This window comes from Pogona vitticeps, chromosome 4, assembly GCF_051106095.1.
Source record: "Pogona vitticeps strain Pit_001003342236 chromosome 4, PviZW2.1, whole genome shotgun sequence".
Lineage (NCBI taxonomy): Eukaryota > Metazoa > Chordata > Lepidosauria > Squamata > Agamidae > Pogona > Pogona vitticeps.
Genome location: NC_135786.1, coordinates 132174671 through 132192955, shown reverse-complemented (window position 1 = coordinate 132192955; position 18285 = coordinate 132174671). Strand labels below are relative to the sequence as shown.

Sequence of the window (18285 nt, the reverse complement as noted above, 5' to 3'; positions counted from 1 at the left end):
ATAAAAGGACAACAGCTTCCTCAGAATACATCTGACCGGAGTGGTCATCCAGGCCCAGCTGTGAAGGACAATATCAGGCAGGGTGGATTTGATTTAAACAGAAAAATCAGAGTTCTTAAAATGATTTAAATACACAAATGATTTTTTATATTTAAATCGTGATTTAAATACATTTGATTTTTTAAAAAAATCATTGATTTTTATCCACCTTGGCCGGGTTTGAGAAGGCCTGAGAAAATGACTATTGTGCTCACTTCCTGATAAACCATGTAAGTTCTTCCCCCAGTTGCCCAGAGGTGGCCCTCAGAGACCTAAAGGAAAATACATATGCACAACTCTAAAGCTTGGTAGCTGGATACTGGAGAGTCATTTTGGCTACCTTATCTGTGCAAGGCCAGGCAGTTGCATTCATCTATAGAGAAGTACACACACCCTTTAACCTCTCAGGTAAACTAATGTTGCCATGCCTGTTCCACAGAATGCAGACTAGAAAGCTATCTTTCAATTTCCAAACCATTGCCAGCATATTTTCTGAAAGATGTCCCCTTATCTTTTGATATCAAAAAAAAGAGGATGGCTGGGAGTTGCCAACGATTGTAATTTGAAACCAAGGTCAAAATCATCCATGCTGTGTAAAAATGGACAATGAAGAAAAATTGGAGGTTGGGGGAATAAACTCATTTGAAATGTGATGTTAGAGGTGAGCCTTACAAGTACCACAGACCACCAGAAGAGCAAATAAGTGGGTGCCCAATCAAGTTAAGTCTGATCTTTTAGTGGAGCAGAAATAAGTAAATTGAGGCTATTGTACCTTGCACGTATTGAGAATACAGAATTGGCTAGAAAAGACAAAAGTGGGGTGGGGTAGAAGGAAAAGAGGACCTAACATGAGATTGGTTGACTCAGCAAAGGAATCCACAGCTTTTAGTTTGCAAGACATGAGCAGAACTTACTGGAGAAGTCAGTAATGCTGAGGGAGGCGGAGGCAGTTGGAAAAGGGAGCAACCTAACATGAGATGATGAGTAGGGCCATCTCTAGCTACACAGCAACCTCCCCCACCCAGCAATTTCACAACTTAAACAAGTGGGGTCTCGACTTACGAACGGCTCGACTTACGAACGGCTCGACATACGAACGTTTCGACTTACGAACCGCTCTCATAGGAATATATGGACTCGACTTACGAAGTTAGATTCGAGTTACGAACTCTTTTTTTCCTTTTTTTAAAAGCTAAGTCATCTTAGGTTAAAAGGAAAAAAGAACAAATATCCCCCTCTAGTGGCAGAAGGCGGAATAGCAGCTTCCCATTAGTTTCTATGGACGAAAAGAGCAGATACGGATTAAATGATTTTCAATGCATTCCTATGGGAAATGCAGATTTGACTTAAGAACTTTTCGACCTGAGAACTGCCTTCCAATACGGATTAAGTTTGTAAGTCGAGACCCCACTGTATATGTTCTATAGTCTTTTAAAATATATTTTTTAAAAATAGTTTCAATATCTGTATTTTAAAAATGTTTTAATATTTTTCTTATATCTCCATTTTTACAACCAGACACATAATTCCTTTGCAAACATTATTCTGCTGAGCCTATTTGGCCATGAATGAGTTAGAACCGTAGCTAAGAGTCAGCTAATGGGGCTGTGATTGACAGGGTCAGAAGTTCAGATTGCCCCAGAGATGCAGCTGATCCTTCCTTTGAAAGCCTATGTAAGGAGACTGGTCTCAGAAATCCTGAGAGAATGTTTACTGAAGATACATGGCAAAATATATCCCCCTTTCTGGAGGACTATCACTCAAATCCATTCTTTCAAGCAAAACTGGTTTTTAAAATTATTTTAAAGAAAATCTGTATTTTCAGTCTGTTTCTGTGACCTCCTACGTGTGAATGTATACAATGTTTAGTATAATGCATACAATGTTTAGTATAAACTACTTTTGAATGGGGGAGGGGTTTAGTTTTATATATATATCTATCTGAGAATATATATACACCTGTATATATAAACTCAAAAATCCCTATGCCTAGACTTCCCCTAAGCTGGCACAGACCAAGAGCAGACCGTCTGCTGAAAATGTGACAAATCTGATCTGATGCCCAACTGATAATTTTTGGGGGGGATGCCCCTGTTTTTAGAATTGCCTTATAGAATGTTCATTTGTTGTGCCATCCAAGATCATTGATGCACTTTTGTGTAGCAGTAATACCTGTTTCTGCTTCTATATCCAGCCATTCTCACTAAGGAGACCATTCTTTTTGCAAATGATGGGTTATATTAAAAAGTTTATTAAACACAGATATTTTTAAATTTCTTAAAAATAGTTTAAAATCATTTAAATCAGGTTTTAAGCTTTATATATGTTTGATTAGTTTTTAATGTGGTATTTATAAGGTATTTTAAAACTGTTCATTGTTGTATAGTTTTAGCAGTTGTTGGCCACCTTGAGTTCCCATGGAGGGAAAGGCAGAAAATAAACAAGTAAATAAACAACTAAGGAGATTTGATGCACTGTGATAGGTTTTAACCACACTTCTCTTCTGATAACTTTTAAATGTGTACTAAGCCTAATTTTTGAGAAAGAACCAAGGGGTGGTGGTGGTTGCAATGAGATCTTCAATATGGACCTGTGGATACTTTGTCAGACATTCTCCACGTGTAATGAAGAAATCCATGCATTCCTTGTGGCAGTTTTCCATTTGGAATAGCTTAGGGTAGTGTTTCCCAAGCTTGGGTGCCCAGATGTTCCTGGACTACATCTCCCAGAAATTCTAGCCAGCACAGCTTGTGGTGAAGGCTTCTGGGAGTTTTAGTCCAAGAACATCTGGGGACCCGACATCGGTAACCACTGGCTTTTTTGGGGATTTTTGAGGGCGACAAAAAAAGGACACAGTGCCAAGCTGTGTGTGTGCCCATCCTTGACGAGATCCAGGGAGAGTTTGGAGGAATCAGTGAGCCCTTTTTTGAGCACCTTGCTTAGGAATGGTCTTGGGGGTCATCTGCGTGAAATGAGCATCTGGGCGCTGCTGAGTTACTTGATCCTGATCTGCTAGCTGGTCCTATTCCTGCTGAACCAGAGCCCCACTGGTTCTAAAGCCTGCTATGTCCCCATGTGTGTCTATGCTCAAAGGGACAGAAGCAGTTTTCATTTCCTCCCTCCCCCCCCCGTTACCGTATTTTTTGAAGTTAAAAATATTACCCTAATCTATGTTCAGTCTTTACTACATTATTTTTTTCTCAATTTTGTTAGGGCAATAGCTGTCATAAAAATAAATTGCTGTTTAATCACTATTTAAACACTCATGGAAACAATAATAGCAGAGACCAGTGTAAATACAGTAACGCAAGAGTAACCAAACTGGATCAGTATGAGGGTTGTGTGTCTACCAAATCTCTGTGAAGCTTATAAATAGTATATGGCAGCAATAAGCATTCCCCTTGCTGTTTCCCCCACCCCTGCAAGTGGCATTCACAAGAACAGTATCTGTGAACCTACAAGTTACTCCTTTGTAATTTCCACTGATAGACCAATCTTCCAACTTCAATGCCATCTTTGGTCTCATTGATGTGAGCCATTTTGGGGAACTATTGGTGGAAAAATGGGGTAGAAATATACAGATCATGATAAAGACAGTGATGAATGGATTACGCATTAGGGGCAGAATTGCTTTGTTTTGTCTTTCTTGAAACTGTTTGTGGCCCTGAGTTATAACAGGATGGGAGAAGAAGAAAACATTCTCCCTTTCTCTCAACATTGGGCATAATTTTATAAATACTGGTTATATTTTCTGAACTTAAAATGAAAAATTGTATGCACAGTGTTTCAGGTGCGCCCACATGTTGAGTCCATACCAGTTTGCAGTGCAACTGAATGAACTGTAGTCAAATTTTGCTTGAATGACCTGCTGAATAAATTTACAAAAAGCTGAATATTTATGCAGGTATGCATTCTGAAAAAATAATAATGTTGACACCATTGGTAATACATCAGTTTCTTCACTGAAAGTCTTCTGGCAAATGGAGAAGCCTTAGGTAGTCTCTTCTACACAAGACAATTAACTGGATTTTACTCTTGCCGATTAATCTTTTGTTTGCATTTACAGTATAACCATTCTTTTCAATGGGTTTGTCCTTGTGTTCTATCCAATACTATTTCTCTCTTATCCTCAAAAAATGTGATATTATATCATGAGAATGACATCCCAGACTCCTTTTACTCTGGTCAGCTATTTTGCCAGTCTCCTGTTCATGTGCTTTCAAGAAACCCTTAATCTGTAGGTGTTTGTTTGTTTGTTCAGTCGTTTAGTCCTGTCCGACTCTTCGTGACCCCATGGACCAGAGCACGCCAGGCCCTCCTGTCCTCCACCGCCTCCCGGAGTTGTGTCAAATTCATGTTTGTTGCTTCGATGACACTGTCCAACCATCTCATCCTCGGTTGTCCCCTTCTCCTCTTGCCTTCACACTTTCCCAACATCAAAGTCTTTTCCAAGGAGTCTTCTCATGAGATGGCCAAAGTACTGGAGCCTCAGCTTCAGGATCTGTCTTTCCAATGAGCACTCGGGGTTGATTTCCTTTAGAATTGATAGGTTTGTTCTCTTTGCAGTCCAGGGAACTCTCAAGAGTCTCCTCCAGCACCACAATTCAAAGGCATCAATTCTTCGGCGGTCAGCTTTCTTTACGGTCCAGCTCTCACTTCCATACAACACTACAGGAAAAACCATAGCTTTGACTATTCGGACTTTTGTTGGCAAGGTGATGTCTCTGCTTTTTAAGATGCTGTCAAGGTTTGTCATTGCTTTCCTCCGAAGAAGCAGGCGTCTTTTAATTTCGGGGCTGCTGTCTCCATCTGCAGTGATCATGGAGCCCAAGAAAGTAAAATCTGTCACTGCCTCCATATCTTCCCCTTCTATTTCCCAGGAGGTGATGGGACCAGTGGCCATGATCTTAGTTTTTTTGATGTTGAGTTTCAGACCGTTTTTTGCACTCTTGTCTTTCACCCTCATTACAAAGTTCTTTAGTTCCTCCTCACTTTCCGCCATCAGAGTGGTATCATCTGCATATCGGAGGTTGTTGATATTTCTTCCTGCAATCTTAATTCCAGTTTGGGATTCCTCCAGTCCAGCCTTCCGCATGATGTATTCTGCATATAAGTTAAATAAGCAGGGTGACAGTATACAGCCTTGTCGTACTCCTTTCCCAATTTTGAACCAATCCGTTGTTCCATATCCAGTTCTAACTGTTGCTTCCTGTCCCACATATAGGTTTCTCAGGAGATGGATAAGGTGGTCAGGCACGCCCATTTCTTTTAGGACTTGCCATAGGTGTTAACAAGTGATAATGCCCATCCCCATGTAGTTAAAAGTTTTACCCCCTGATTTCTGCATGGCATAAAGCTCCTGGAGGTACAGCACTAAGCCAGACCAGTTTATTTCTGTTGGATTAATAACTGCGACTTAGTAGAGTGAGTAGTATACCAACCAAATTTCCAGTCTGCCCTGGTTGTCAACAGTACTAAATGTATACATTCAAGCTTGGTATTGTGTTTATTTTCTCTGTGCCAGGTACGTAGGTATGGCCTGCCTGTCAGAGCTGATCACCCTCTGGAACAGTGTAAGGTCAACTTCATGCAGTTTCTCAAGAGCGCAAGTAGAATAAACAATCTTGTTGAGGGGAGGGGAGCAGTTTATCTCTCATGTGAATTCAGTCTATATTCTAACTTGGTTGTATTATAATAGGCTGTGATTAGAGTTGGGGACGAACCACAAATTCCCCCAGTGAACCGACGAACCACAAATCAGTTCATCTGTTTTTGTTTTGGACAGCTTGTGGCTGCTTTAAAAAACTGAGTTAATCTTCCCCCTCTGGCTATAGGGGACAAATGACAATGGGTAAGTATTTATCCCTTCATATTCTTCGGGGTCTCTGGAATTGATGAATACGAAGGGACAAATATTTGATGAATCAGTGATTTTTGATGAATATCACAATTCTCCTTAAAATTCGTCCCATGTCTAGCTGTGACTTTAAAATATGCTTACCTGATTTTCTAAGGCTGTGTGTTGCTGATTTGTTATTTTTAATTGAGAGTAAATGTGAATTCCTTTTTTTGTTCCTTTTTTTGTGTACCACCTCCAACAGTTGCTATGGAAAGGCAGGCTATAAATGTATCAAAGAAACAGATTCTATTAATATTCCAGTTTGGGGCAAATTGCTATTGCAAAATAAGCTGATGCAGTACATGTAGATATTATATTATTTCCCTTGATTGGTTACCTGGGCATACAGTTCTAATTTCCTTAAACCTGTCACTTTAAAGAGGTGTTCCCCCATTCTTAAAACTTCTGTTTTAAATATTATATAGTATGTGTAATGCATGAGATACTTATAAATTGTCAGTAGGTGGTGATGCAGTACTGTTGACATAAGTATATTACTAAACACCAAACAAGGAAGCTTTTATTGAAAGCCGCTTTGTCCATTCAGTATCTGTGGTGGTGTAATTCTACGTCACTAAGTCACTTTTGATTATGATTATCTTAATAAGGTTTTTGAGGTATGTGAGATTTTACCATTGATACCCCTCATGGAGTTTTCATGCCCAAGTGGGGATTTGAACCCAGGCCTCCTGAGCCTTAGTAGCACACTCTGTCCACTACACCACAGTGGCTTTCTTCTCTGTAGGTAGAAAGAAACCATTGCTCTTTCTTGGAGGCTGATGTTCTGTACTGTGTGTCAGAGTGACAGTGAGTTGAGAAATCTTAGCTCAAATTTGCTTGCAGAAATACCAAAGTATATTCTAATTTTACTCTTCCATGCACATTCCCATTTATAGACACAGATGGACTTGAGATCTTGGAGGAAGAAGAGAATGGAATTGAAAAGTTTATCTTTTGTATTTCTCAATCGTTCTGCTTTGTATACTTATATTTGTATGTCTATTCTTTCGTAATTGTATTAAATTATAATAGTATTTCTTTGTAGAAATGCAGAAGTATATTCTGATTTTATTCCCCGACTCACATTTCCAGTTATAATGTTGAACTTGAGTATTTGAGTGGTGTTTTTTCTTTGTTTGATAAGTTCATATCTAAGACATCATTACCTTGAAATTTATATTTTTTTAAAAAGTCACAATTCCAGAATTCTGAAGAATTCAAATGTGTAAATGTCTAAATCTCTGTTTATTCCATTTCAGCTCTCTTTTATGCAAAACATAACTACAAAGGAGAGACAGAAGAGGCCACCTGCACAAGAGGGTCCTCTCTAAGAAAGACTGCCCATCTGGAGAGTGGTAGGCAACATTTTAAGTCATGCCAGTTGTTGACATACATAAGGTTCTTCTTCATGGTCTCTGTGAATGCACACTAGGGTTTCCGGAATATTCTAGAGCTTTATCATGCATTCGTCAGGACTGCACCCTAGTACATGTGGTCCACCCATTCTGGCGATTCCCTCAGTTCCTTTTTGTCTTCACGAGAGGTTTCATCTCTCGTGAAGCTCTCCGTTTGCCACTGCTTTTGATTTCTTCCTATAATACAAATAACAGAGGGGAAAATTGTAAGAGACTTTTCTTTGGATCTCCCCCTTTCCCCTCCCCCCGTGCGATTTATTGCCCCTCTATCACCGTTTAAACAGTGCACCTCAATTTCCAACAAGATCCCCCTCTCAGATGGACACGATCTTTGCCTATTTTGCCTTGGAGAGTCTCACTATCCATCTTTGTGCCAGTTTTGAAAAAAACTTGACTAATCAAGCTCTTAAGCTCAGACTGCAACGTCTTGGATCTCTTCTTTGGGAGCATTCCCTGCGCCTAACACAAACTGTAGAGGCTTCCCAAACTTCTCAGCCCCACAAGGGATCCCCTGATAGGTCCACCGCTTCTCTGACAGCGAAGCTACCAACTTCTAAATCAGAGTCTAAGTCCACTTCTAAATCTAAGTCTTCAACATTGACTACCAAGTCAATACCAGTATCAAACCTTCCTTTGGTACCGGAGCACTCCAAGCCTAAAAAGACCAAGAAATCCACTTTGGATTCCAAGTCCGCTAAAAGATCTACGGCACCCGACAAAACTACTCTGACAATTCCTTTACAGGACCAATGAACTGTCTGTCTTGATTTTCCAGATGATGATTTTATGCCACCACCTTCCGGTCAACTACCATCTCCACTCCTTGCCCAGTCTCCATCTTGGGCTAACACCTCAGTTGAGGTGACAGTTATCTCCCAATCGGCACATTCGAGCCCCAAATCCATGGGTTGCTCAGTCTCTGTGTGTGACTCAGAGTCGATGTCTGCTTTACCTGACCCATCAGCTCCGTGTAAGCAATCCAGAAAGACTCACCATACACCAGAGACTTGGCGATCTGATGCTGATTTTGCACAACCTCCGACTTCTATGGGGTTGTTGGCATCCCATGATTCTTTGGCTCGATATTGTCACCTGAAATGAGTCACGCTCTATGAACCACCAACTTATTGTAAGCCTCCACCCAAGGACTATCGACATCGAGAGTATTGATATTGGCAACCTGATACTGAAATTTACATCAAACATATACGCTCACAGTATGGATATTACTCTCAATCTGACGTATCAGATCAACCATCTCCTCCTTGGTACTGGCCACGGTCCCATGACTACTACCAAACCTCGTCCGAGGATGACACAGTGCCTTTACTTACAGTACCAAAACCGCATAGATCTTCTCGCAAGAGGAATTGGCAGCGGCCCCTCAACTTTGGAACAGCTTGCTGTCAGAGATTTGTCTGGCACCCTGGCTGGGTGTGTTTAAGAGCCAATTAAAGACTTGGCTGTTTAGGCAGGCCTTTTCTCCTACCAATACTTGAATTTTACTTCTTACCTTAGCTTTTTTTTCACATTGCCCATCTTGAACAATACTAATACCATTGACTCAATTTGTTTTAACTGTTTTATGATATGTTTTATTGTAAGCCACCCTGAGTAGACATTGTCTAGAAGGGCGGGATATAAATCAAATAAATTAAGAAAGAGGACCTTGAAGTCAACAAAGAAAAAACTATTCTAATCCCTGCATAGAGAGTCACCTACATAGGTGCAGTTCTTGACTCTCGAAAAACAAGAGTTCTCCTTCCTCAAGAAAGAGCAACAAAACTTCATGCTCTTATCCCACTTTTTCTGCCTTATGCAGTGGTCACTGCACATCAGACCCAACCTCTTCTTGGCCTCATGGCCTCTACTACATCAGTCATTCAGCATGCCAGACTAAAAATTTATTTTATTTTTATTTTATTTGTTTGATTTATATCCCGCCCATCTGGTATATTCTACCATTCCCCACAGGCGTGGTATCTGTCCCTCTTCGATGCAATGTCAGACCCACCTTCCAAACTCCTGCAGGTTACCAGTCTATTCATCAGAAGGCCCTTTGCACCTCTTCAACTGACAATCCAAGTCACTACCGATGCCAGCCCCATTGGATGGGGAGCACATTGCAATGGCTTATGCGTACACGCTACCTAGGTCTCAAACCGAACAAGACCTTCATATCAACAGCCTCGAACTACTAGCCATTTTCATAGCTTTTAGTGCCTTAGAACCTATCATCATTGGCATAGCTATGCAAGTAACCACAGAGCTTTTCTACATAAACAAGCAGGGAGGTACTTACTCTCTTCCATTGCTGTTCCTTACCATTCAACTCTGGGAGTGGTGCCTCAAACATCACATAGTAGTGCTCATCGTCCCTCAAGACAATCACATAGCAGATTCTCCGATCAGGAGTCGGACCCAAATGTATGAGTGGACTCTTGACCAGGCTGTATTTCTTCGCCTTTGCAAACTCTGGGGATAGCCTCGATAGACATATTTGCCACATCCCAAAACTCAAAATGTGCTCTCTATTGCTCCACAGCAGGCAGAGGCCCAGGGTTGCACTGATGATCAATTGGACCGCAAATCTAATCTATCTTTTCCCGCCTATTCCTCCTCCTCCTCAGGACTATAGTTACATTCTGTCAAAGACACTCCAACGCTATTTTCATGACTGCCTGGTGGTCCAGGCAGCCATGTTTCACCATGCTCCGCCCCATCTCCACAGACCACGTTCACCTGCCCCCCATTCCTCCCTCCTCACTCAACATCATGGCAGAACTTACCACCCCGACCTTCACCGTCTCCACCTCACAGCATGGAGGATTCGCCCTTGGTAACTGCCATTTTATGTAACGCCCCAAACCCTGCTACAACACAACTTTATTTTTATAAATGGCTGCTTTCCAGAAACTTGCAACTCAGTGCAACCTCCCAACCAATCCACCAAAGGAACGCAGTCCTTGCATTCCTTTCCTATCTTTTTAATAAGCAGCTTTCCCTGTCCACTCTCAAGGTTTACATTTCCACCATAGTCGCACATCAACCTCGAGACTCAGATGTGGCTCTACTTTTTCGTCACCCTACATTGAAACAGTTCCTCAAGGGTGTCTCCAATATGCAACCACCTGCACCTCCACCTCTGCAATGGTCCATACATACCGTCCTTCAGTGTCTCACGCTTCCTCCATTTGAACCGCTTGCTACCATGTCTGAATGCTTCCTCTCCTTTAAGATTCTTTTTCTAGTAGGCATTACTTCAGCTCGCAGAGCCTCAGAACTGGCTGCCCTTCAGGTAGACCCTCTGTTCCTCCAATTCCACCCTGACTCTTTATCCAGATGTCTCCTTTCTCCCCAAAATTGTATTGGACATCCACCTCAAACAACCTATTGTTTTACCCACCTTCTTTTGGTCACTAACTGACCACAAATGTTCCTTCCATATGTTGGATGTCAGACAAGCACTGACGTTTTATATCTCATAAACTTCCTCCTTCTGCAAGTTAAAATGGCTCTTTGTCATGCCACACCTGCCTCACAGAGGATCTCCCATTTCTTCTCAGACTATCTCTTGCTGGATTGTCACAACTATAAAGTTGGCATACCAATTCGCCAAAAAGCCTCTGCCTATAGGCATTTTTAACCAACTCCTAATTGCTGACTAGTTTCTTGGTCTCTGTCTTGTTCATCTATTTTGTTGATTATGTACATTGCCCAGCACTTTAATGCTAAAGAAATAGCTGCAGTTGAAGGAAATGGAAATAATGATTTGATTTGCACTTGAAGATGAGACATTACAAAGGGAACTTTTTGTCTGACTAAAGACAAGATCTGTAGTTCCATGAGTTGTAGGATTTAGCCTTTAACTAATGCATATGTCAATCCTGGAACGGGTAGGTCGGGCTTGTCAACCTTGGAAGGCAGCCCATCTAGGAGAAGGAAAACTCTGATTTCAAACCTACACTGCCTTGTGGCTATATCCACTGATAGAAAAGGCTTCAGGAGTAAACCTCAGGCAAAATCTGGAGCTGGAGTCCTGGAGGCAGTTTGTGTTGTTCTGGCAAGTCTTGCGACGTCGCTGGAACCAGTTGCCTTTCCATTGGACTATTTCAGCAATGTGGAGAGGGGGGATTTGCTGCTTGGGTAACAGCCTATCCTCCATATTATTTTACCCAGGCTTTGTGCTCTGGAAAGGACACTCATACAGAGCATGTTACCATAGTCTCTTGAGACTGAAGGATGCCTAAGATAGGCATTAAGGCTCACTCCACAAGAGCTCTCGCTACCTCCACAGCCTTTCTGCGGATTACCTCTTCCAGACCTCTGTAAGGCTACTACTTGGGCAACCCCAGTCACGTTTGCCACTCATTACCACCTGGATGTCGGGGCTAAGATGGATGCAGCATTTGGCAGTGCTGTACTGTTCTTCCGTGACATCCCTCCTCTGGTAAGTCAGTCTGTTAATCACCCTATAGTGTGCATTCACAGAGACCACGAAGAAGAAAGAGAGGTTACCCACGACTCTAGTTCTTTGAGTGGTCATCTGTGAATTCACACTTCCTGCCCGTCCTCCCCTCTGTCCATCACATTTGTCTCACCTTTGCTGCAGAGCTGGGCTGTTCTTAGGAAGTGAACCAATTGCCAGGATGGGGGGACCACATGTACTAAGTGGGGCAGTCCTGGCGAACACGCGATAAAGCTCTGGAATATTCTGGAAACTTCTGTGCAAGCGCAGATTAAAGCCTATAGTGTGAATTCACAGATGACCACTCAAAGAACCAGAGTTACAGTTACCTCTTTGTTTCTGTGCATTGAAATGGGGTTGGGTGGAGACTGGATCTATTGAGAATTTTAGAAGTATTATAGTATAAACTGTCCCTTTCTCTAGAAAGCACTGGAATATCTGCCATTACTTTCAACAGGAGGAAACTTTTTGATATCTTGAATTCTCTTTGGCCTAACCTAAGGGACACTTGATCAGACAAATCCCTACCATCTGCCAGAATAGCAATCATGGAACTTAAACAAAACTTCTTGCTCTAGAATCACTAAGTAACCACCAGCTGTTCAAGTTACTCAGTTTGGCTGCTGATGGTGAGTTGGGGGCTTTGCTTGAAAGTACCAGATGGAACTAGGATGTGCGTTCCACATCTAGTTCACATGTTCTGCTGCATCTCAGCTATTCAGTTTCCATGGCTTTTTATTGTTACTCCATCCAGAGTACAAAGGCGAGGATTGAACGTTTTCCTCTCTGCCTTAATCCTAAGGATTTCCTAGCATGTTAGGTATGCTTAGCATGCAAAATGAAAGAAGAACTGGCTGTTTTTGGTAGGAATAGCAGAACGGAGCAGGTTCAAAGTATAGTCTTTAAACAAAAAAAAAATTAACAGGTTTTTGGGGTATTCACAAAGATTCTCATGGATTTATGGATTTCAGGTTTCTTTCTCATAAAAAGCATAATTGAAATGCCTGTAACTATTTCATGTATCATCCAAATCCAACACACAGTTGGCTCAAGTGTATGATTTCTTGACTCATGTTTGGATATTATAGTTGAATAGCTGAATTTACTCTGACAAAGTTAAAAAAGATAGAAAAGATTTTGAACAGATATTTAGGTGTTTTGGTTTTTTAAAAAAAATATTGTTCTAAACTGCAAGGTGGGTCATATGGCTGAAAAGTCAAACTCCTTGGGCCATAATCTGCTGGGATATTTATGGACAGAACTGGAAGAGAGAAAAGATATCAAATGGGAGCATTTGAGTAACAAAAAAACAAACTTTGAGCCTCTTTCCTGTCTTAACAGAAGGGATACTTCTATTGACTAATCCATAATGTATAGTTTCCTGTTAGAAGTTCTGTGATCTCTCTGGAATGAAAAGATTTAAGGATTTGTGGGTGCTTGGAATTTCAGCTAAATATTTATGAGACAAGGTCATCTCCCACTCCTCTTTCTATCCCTGCAGTAGCTGAATATTGTCTCTTTATGCACCTGAGAGTCTGTACAAAAGTGTTGGTAAAACACACTGTAACTGCAGAACAAGGGGAGTATGAGATCTTGAATTTAATAATAATAATTTGTCAAATTGATTCTGTCTTATGCTGACCTGTTCTAGGGTTTTCTAGGCAGAGAAAGACAGAAATTGTTTATCATTCCCCTTTTTCCGGAGGCATACCGGGCTGTGTAATTTGTTCAAGGCTGCATAGGTTGGCTCTTCTCTTGGGGTACAGTGCGAAATTGAGCTCCCAGTCTTTAGCTAAAATCAGCCAGGTACCAGCTGAGGTCTTGAACACATCAGCATTATCCTTAGAAACTTTGCCCTGTCTCTATTTCTTACTTAAAAATATAAAAGTAGAATAATCTGTTGGGGAAAAACAAAACAGGAATAAAAATATTCTAATTTTAGGGCCTCTTAAATCAAGGTTAGTTTTTCTAAACAGATGTAGAGAAGAAATGATGTGGAATATTGCAACATGATGTTTGCTGCAAGGATATACAATTAGAAGGTTGTGACTGGTGGTGAAATGACCACAAAGCTATTCTTTGAATGTTGTAATATACGTTCGTATTCTTACATGCCCTATTTTTATTTTATTTTTATTTTATTTATTTGATTTATACCCCGCCCATCTGGCCTAAAAGGCCACTCTAAACCTACTGCCAGGTTTGATACTCTGGGTCTTGGGATGGAAGGGCTTTTAAAAGTCAAAAATTATTACTGGATCACTGCTGCTGGAATTGGGACTCTCACTGGCAATCCACAATTTTTTTTGCTTCTAAAGGCTCCCTCCCCCTTGCTCTCCCAAAGCTCCCAAAGACTTCTTCAGGGCAAAAGGAAACATTAGGAAGCCTTGAAACTTGAAAAGAGGTATAGAAAGATTTTAGTTGGTGCAAATCAAATGTTTCCAACATCTGATTTGGTTTATGCAAAGCACAAAGTTGTGCCACAGGATTTCAGCCATTATCTTGTACAGTTGCTTGGTCATGCCCTGCAGTATCACTCAGGTTTGTCAGTTGCCATCCTGAGAGATCTTGCGAAAGGAAAGTAAATACATGAGATGCAAACTAAGCAGATGTGCTTCCTCATGCACAGTAAAAGAGTTGCCTAAAGTGTTCTTAGATGAACGTGGGGTGAGAGCCAGGCAAGGATGAGCTAAAGTCTAGACGAGTGTGTGTGTGTTTTGATCTCATAGGGCATGCTGTTGGAGGCAAAACTAAGGGACGGAGAGGTAGAGGGCCGCTGTCAACAGTGATGGAGGAAGCAGAGCAAGGACCCAGAGTGTTTGAAAAGAGAAGGAGAATACAGTGGTGCCTTGCATTACGATGTTAATTCGTTCCAGCAAAATCGCTGTAGAAGGAAAACATTGTAAAGTGATTTTAAAAAGCCCATAGAAACGCATTAAAACCCGATTAATGCGTTCCTATGGGCTTGAAACTCAACGTCCAGTGAAGATCCTCCATAGCGCAGCCATTTTCGCTGCCCGTGCAGCGAGGAATCCGTCCCAGAAAACAGCGGCCGGCCATTTTTTAACCCGGCGGCCATTTTGAAACCGCCGATCGGCTGTGCGAAAATCGTCGTTTTGCGATAATCGTTTAGCGAAGCAGGGAACCGATCATCGCAAAGTGAAAAAAAACCCATAGGAAACATCGTTTTGCGATCGCTTTTGCGATCGCAAAAACTTTGTTGTTATGCAAAAACTTTGTTATGCGATTTTGTCGTAAAACGAAGTGCTCGTTTTGCGAGGCACCACTGTATAAAGATAGTATATGAAATCTGATAACATGATTTCTGAAGTAAACGTGAAATTGTGGGGAAATAAGGTGTCTCTTATAAGGCGTCAGGAATGGCAAAGGGAATAGGCAGGTCCAGTGGCTGTTGAGCTATCTCCTGCTCAGCCAGAATGCAAGTGAGTGGTTACTGAGAAAATATTTAGAAGGTACAAGCCTGTGCTGACAACAGAATTTGCTTGGCTATTGCGTACATGTCAGTTTACTGAACCCTAACACTGGCTATGGCAGCCTTACTTCCATGGCTCCAACCTAACCCATGGGAGCAAAGACTGTGAGGTTCTTCCTTCCCTCTCAGCAGTCTGACCTCAGCACCTAGATGCTGATGCTGCTTCTGATGTGTGTTTGTCATAGTTACCTGGGACACCTCATCTGATGATACGTGATAGTCCTCTGTCTTACCTGTCTTAGTATGGTTATCCTGTTGCCACCCAAATGGACATTGAAAGGGTCATCTGTTAGGTGGATCTGTTTTACAGAGAGAGGCCATTCAAAGCTGAACCAAATGCATCCAAAAGAATCAGACCAGGTTCCCCTGTGTCTGGATAGAGGGGGCAGTGGACTGAAATACCTGAGAGGAAGGACCTTTAGGGCCATTAAATGGATTCTAGAACAAGGGAAAGCTGTTTCTGATAACACGTTTGGGAAGTATAGTGACAGTTGCTTTAGCACCTTACACACAGTTTGAAGCAAGATAATCCTAACTGGCAGCTAATCACCAGCATGCCACTCTGCCTGCAGCATTCAGTATCTTTTGGGCTCTGCTTTCCATTTCCATCTCCCAACAAGCCAAAGTACCTCTGGGACAGTGGAAGGAGCAGGAGTCGTGACATGGGAACAGGTTTCCCTCTTCTTCTCTAAAAGCAGGCCTTCTGAATGGTTGGCCCCTCTGGTGTCACTTGCTGGCCTGGAGAACCGACAGCTCCTCCCCTTGGCTGACCTGCTGCCATAGTTCATTCGGAGGTCCTGTGGGTTGAGCAGGCAATGATGGCAAGCAGTGCCAGTTGGTACCACGTCCTTCTCAGAGTTTCAGTGAAGACCAATTAGCACAGGTTGGGAAATATTTTATTTCCACCTCATACACATGTTTCAACAGAGTATTCTGTCTAAGGATTACGCAATTTTTACAAAGCAGAACACACCGTATTTGTATAAAGATGTATATATTTACAGCTATCTTTAATTCAGCTCAACCACTGGTCCATCTTGGTTGTACATAGTTGTCTTCCTTGATTGCACAAGACATGAATTCTGTCTCTGGTGGAAACTTTCCTTAGAGTTACTTCCTCATGTCATTTAAGTGGAGTTACTGGGATGCGGAATTTTTAGTCTTGACCCTTTGGTCCACTCCCAAGCACCAGCAGCATGTGTTCCACCAGTTAATTTCAGCTCCAGTGTGAGGTTTAAGGCATGTTTATGTTTAACACGTGTTACTACTCTAAAATTTTGTCACAGATGGGAATTTTGCTTGGCATACTGTGGGGAAACCTACAGAAGCATTCAAGGCTAGGGGAGTGGTTGCTTTCATTCTCCTCGACAGAAGGCCTGTTAGGGCCATTTTCTTTTTCTTATGAGTTGCAACACATGCCTGGCTATCTTTGTTATTCCCTCCCTTCTTTTTGTTGTTTTCCTTATTGTTGGCTTTAGATAGTATATTCTTTTGGGAAGGGACGTGTCTGTTTTGGGCTTATGAAACTCTCTTAACCACCACACACTATTACAACCCTCTGAGAATAAACATTGTCAAAATATTGTAACCAGTCATTGTTTCCTAACATGCATCTAAGCCTGTTCAGAGATATACACAACTGGCGCATAATGTTTGGCATATTTTTTTGCCCGCATAGAGGTGCATTATACATTATTATATTATTATATTGCACTTCTTAATTCTCAGCATTGCTGGTGCATAGGTATCAAGCGCATTAGAGGTGCTTTATGCATTATTATTATTTCTGTTATACACGGCCAAGCAACTGTTGGTTGGATTTAGTTCCTTGAATATTGGATGATGAAGAAGATGATTCTTGTTTCTCAGCATTGCTGGTGCTTGGCAGTGAACTGAAGGGTCAACCCTAAAAATTCTGAATCCCCCAAAAATTCCAAGTGAGATGACATATTTGCAAAATCAGGGTTGTTGTTGTTGTTGTTGTTGTTGTTGTTGTTGTTGTTGTTGTTGTTGTTGTTGTTGTTGTTGTTGTTAATTCAGGAACAAATTAGCAGCTATTGGGTGTTGCTACTACTCCTGCAGTAGATCCTGACCTATTTTTATCCTCTAGGGTTAACATGTGATTTACCAGTTTCTCCTTCTGATGGTACTCTGGGACTATGCAGCTTGCCCAAGGCTGCCTAGGTGGCAGGGCAGGAAATTCCATCAGCTGTACATGCTGTGGGTGATCTCACTGGCTCCCCTTCTGGGAGGCACAGGGAGATTTAAACTCTTGACCCCTGGCCTGTATTCACGGAGGCAAAGCAGCACACTTTGCTTTACTAACACTTTATACAGTGAACCCTTGACTTACAGATGGCTCCACTTACAGACTTTTCGAGTTACAGACTTCTCTGGCAGCTACCGTTCCAATACGGATTAATTCCATAAGTCCACTGTACGTAGAACTTGCATAGTGTTTGATACTGGGAAGAGCTATCTTAGATCTCTTCAGTAGACTCTGTTGTAACATCTGTCCTTTGGTATGGACCAGAAAAAGGCATGGAAAAGGACTTCAGTCCTTGCCACCAACTCACAATCTCTGGCTTTTCAAAGTGTACTTATTAATTCCCTGAATTAGGAGGATGAAGGTCCATTTAGCAACGTTTTTGCAGAATGTTTAAAAAAGGGTTCCCATAGGGCCTGTGTCATCACCTGTGGTGATGAGGCCACCGCATTGGCCCATGGGTTCTGAAAAGGTTGCCCATATTGGTACCAGGACATCTTTATTGCCTAATGTTTAATGTATTTATTAAAATAAATAACACAGTGCTTCCAACACTACAATAGCCACTGGCCTTCCTTGCAAATACGCTGTTAGGAGTGTGGCTGAGAGCCATTTAAGGCAGTGGAAAGAAGATAGCTGCGGCTATAGAGTCGCTATTCCACTGGATCCCTTTTCAGTGCAGAGCCTTGAATGGAGGAAAAATTG

The 18285-nt window shown here is 41.7% G+C and overlaps 1 protein-coding gene across 7 annotated transcripts in view; it reads left to right on the top strand.

The window, feature by feature from the left end:
• CXXC5 (CXXC finger protein 5) overlaps nt 1-18285 on the top strand; it is a 104463-nt gene that overhangs the window by 49377 nt on the left and 36801 nt on the right. For all 7 annotated transcript variants that reach the window (XM_020790531.3, XM_072998404.2, XM_020790526.3 and 4 more), the window contains exon 2: nt 7198-7293. The gene's annotated coding sequence lies outside the window, so the exon portion shown is untranslated. The remainder of the gene's footprint in view (nt 1-7197; nt 7294-18285) is intronic.